This window comes from Nicotiana attenuata, unplaced genomic scaffold (assembly GCF_001879085.1).
Source record: "Nicotiana attenuata strain UT unplaced genomic scaffold, NIATTr2, whole genome shotgun sequence".
Lineage (NCBI taxonomy): Eukaryota > Viridiplantae > Streptophyta > Magnoliopsida > Solanales > Solanaceae > Nicotiana > Nicotiana attenuata.
The window spans coordinates 58,021-62,285 of NW_017672708.1; positions in this window are offsets into that span (position 1 = coordinate 58,021).

Consider the following 4,265-nt stretch of genomic DNA (forward strand, 5'->3'; position numbering starts at 1 on the left):
TCTAACCTGGACGAAACCGAGGTCGTCAATCTGGGGGACGCAGAGAATGTCAAGGAAACGTGCATCAGTGTTCACCTGTCACCGTCAGAAAAGGAAGAGTACACGGAATTCTTAAAAGAATATGAGGACATATTTGCCTGGTCATATGATGATATGACCGGTCTCAGTACATCTATTGTAGCACACAAACTGCCAACAGATCCGACGTGTCCGCCGGTAAAGCAGAAGCTCAGAAAGTTCAAGCCAGACATGAGTTTGAAAATCAAGGAAGAAGTCACCAGCAAGTCAAAGCCAAGGTCCTCAGGGTAGTGGAGTACCCGACATGGTTAGCCAACATTGTGCCAGTGCCAAAGAAGGACGGGAAGGTCAGAGTCTGTGTCGACTACCGGGACCTCAACCGGGCCAGTCCGAAAGACGACTTCCCATTGCCGAATATACACATCCTGATCGACAACTGCGCCAAGCACGAGCTACAGTCATTCGTCGATTGTTTTGCTGGGTACCATCAGATATGGATGGACGAAAAAGACGTGGAGAAAACGGCTTTCATTACGCCATGGGGAATGTATTGTTACAAGATGATGCCGTTTGGATTGAAGAATGCTGGGGCCACCTACATGAGGGCTATGACTACTATTTTCCGTGACATGATACACAAAGAGATCGAGGTGTATGTAGACGACGTCATCATCAAATCCAAGAAAGCCACTAACCACATGGAAGATTTAAGAAAGTTCTTCAACAGACTGAGAAGGTACAACTTGAAACTGAATCCGGCCAAANGCTTATAATATGATTCTTGGAAGACCATGGATCCACGAAATGGACGCTGTTCCTTCAACCTTGCATCAAGTCATTAAATTTCCAGCGCCATGGGGAATATGTCAAATCAGGGGAGATCAACAGACATCTAGGAACATCAACTCCATGGCAGATTCAAGTACGAAGGGTAAAGAAAAATAGCAATTACAGAAGTCAGTTGGGGATAATATAGCGTCAACCTCAACTGAACAAGAACAAACAGATGTAGATTCAAGGCCCGATTCCATTCAAGGACCAGAGGAAAATGAAAACATCAAAACGACGATAGAAGAGCTGGAGGCTGTGGTTTTGTTTATACACTGGCCGGAGAGAAAAGTGTATATAGGAGCCAATCTTAGTCCGGAGGTGAAGGGTAAGTTAATTGAATTTTTAAAAGCTAACGCAGACTGTTTTGCTTGGTCCCATACTGACATGACAGGGATACCACCGGAGGTGATGACTCATAAACTAAATGAAGATCCCTCATATTCTCCAGTCAAGCAAAAGAAAAGAAGGCAAGGAACTTTCAAGAATCAGGTGATTCAAGAAGAAGTCCAAAAATTGCTGAAAATTGGCTCTATTCGTGAGGTAAAGTATCCTAACTGGTTAGCCAACACTATTGTAGTTCCAAAGAAGAACGGTAAGTTGCGGGTTTGCGTAGATTACATAGATCTTAATAAAGCCTGCCCTAAAGATTCTTTTCCACTGCCACACATAGATCAATTGATTGATGCAACTGCAGGTCATGAACTATTAAGTTTTTTTAGATGCATATTCAGGGTATAATCAGATTAAAATGGATCCAGAAGATGAAGAAAAAACTTCCTTCATAACAGACAGGGGGGCTTACTGTTATAAAGTAATGCCTTTTGGTCTGAAGAATGCAGGCGCAACGTATCAGAGGTTAGTTAACAAAATGTTCCAAGAACATTTAGGTAAGACTATGGAGGTATACATAGATGACATGCTTGTTAAAACTCAGTATTCAAAAGATCATATATCGCATCTGTCTGAAACATTTAAGATTTTGCGAAAATTTAATATGAAGTTAAACCCCGAAAAATGTGCATTTGGTGTTGCGTCAGGTAAATTCTTGGGTTTTCTTGTTTCTAACTGTGGTATTGAGGTGAATCCTGCACAGATTAAGGCCATTGAGGAAATCATGATATACTTTCGAGCAAGAAAGAAGTTCAAAGATTAATAGGGAGGATTGCAGACTTGGGAAGATTTATTTCTAAACCATCAGAGAAATGTTTTAGATTCTTCTCAGCCCTTAAAAAGCAAGATCATTTCGAATGGAATGAGGAATGTCAACAAGCACTCAGGGATTTGAATGCATACTTATCAAATCCACCTTTTCTAGCAAAACCAAAGGTTGGGGAAAGACTGCTCATTTACCATGCTGTTTCGGAAGTAGCGGTAAGTGCTGTTTTGGTTCAAGAAGAACAATGTAAACAATCCCCTATCTATTATGTTAGTAAATCTCTGTTAGACGCGGAAACGCGATATCCTCAATTAGAAAAGCTTGCACTTGCACTAATCATGGCATCTAGGAAATTAAGACCTTACTTTTAGTGTCATCCAATTGCTGTAGTAACTACCTACATTTTATGTAATATATTACATAAGCATGAGTTATTAGGTAGGTTGGCCAAATGGGCTATAGAGTTAAGTGAATATGAAATCACATACCAACCTAGAACTACTATAAAATCACAAGTGTTAGCTGATTTCTTGGCTGATTTTAGTCAGGGGATGCAGTTAGAAGCACAAAAAGAATTACAGGTGCTTAATGGAGCTAATCCAGGAACTTGGACTTTGTTCACCGATGGTTCATCTAATATAAAATGAGCAAGTTTAGGGGTTATTTTGGTACCACCTACGGGAGAAACCATAGGGCAAGCTATTAAATGTCATTCTATAACTAACAATGAGGCAGAGTATGAGGCTGTGATTGCAGGTTTAGAATTGGCACGAGAACTTGGCATAAATCATATTATAATCAAAAGCGATTCACAACTCGTGGTTAATCAAATGCTGGGGACTTATACAGCCAGGGAAGCAAGGATGCAACAATATTTAGAAAAGTGTAACACCCCAACTGATCGTTTTGAGCAATTGTGTCCGGTTCGGCAGTTTTAGGTCATGAGCAGCTTCATATTATGTGTATTGACTTCCGTGCGCAGTCCGGGCGTGAAACCGGAAAGCTTTTATGTGAAAATATGAAAATGTAGTAATTCTGAGGTCCCTAGCCTTAAAAAACAATTTTTGAAGAAAATTATTGTGCTGGTTTTTAAAGAAAATAAATAAATAAATTAATGTTTGAACTCGTTGGTATTGGGTCGGTATTTTGGTTCCGGAGCCTGGTATAAGTTTGTTATAATATTTAAGTCCTATCTGTGAAATTTGGTGAGAATCGGAATTGATTTGACGTGATTTGGACGTCCGATTCAAAAGTTAGAAAATCATGAGTTTTGAGGTTAAATTCATAGTTTTTGATGTTATTTTAATGATTTAATCGCACGAGTAAGTCCTTATGATGTTTTTAGACTTGTGTGCATGTAAGGCCCCGAAAACATTTTCCAAGTAATTTGAGATTTCGTCGGGCCAGGGTAGGCTAATTATTTTATTTTGTGTGCAAATGAGGATGCATGATATAATGGGTATCAATTGGATATGTTAATAAGCATATAAGTCATATTAGAGGTGAATTGGGGTCTAAGAAGAGGCCTAAGTCTAAGCCAAGTTGGAAAATTTCACATTAGACGAAATCTGTAAATGAGTGCGCACAATACCTCACTTTGAACGATCATATCTCCAGTTATATAAAGAGTCGTGTGATGAACAACCTATCAAATTAAAGCTCTGTGAGTCTAGTTTCCAACGCAACAAACCGTTCATCATTTGGAGGTGTATACAGAAAGTTATGACCATTTTACTGGGAAGGTCGTCACAGCGCGAACACGCGCTAGAAGCGCGCATTTGAGTAGATTCTCGCCTCCCTGGCGCGAACATAGCTCGAACAAATGCGCAAACGCGCTAGTGGAAGGCTTTTAAATACCCCTAAAGACCGGAAATAAGAGAATTTGAGTCCTTTCTCAAGCTTAGGGCTTCCTCTACACCCCCAACTCGACCAAGGCATCTAATTGTACATCTAAGGTGAGTTTTTAAGTGTGTTTTCATGGTGATTTCACTTCTCAATCACTAGTTACAACATGATTTTGATTAGATTTCATAGGATTTCTTCAAAATCTCAAGAACACCCCAAAGTTGTCTTTCAAGATTTCTATAAAAGGTAATCCTACACCTTAGACTTACATATATGGAGTTATTATGGAAATATGAGTATGGATTAAGTATTGTAACTCATGGGATGGGGGTTGGAAGCCATAGGTGCCTAACCTAGGCTGTGTTGGTATTGTAGAGATTGTGAGATGAGTTATTGAGGTATGATTCTTGGGGTA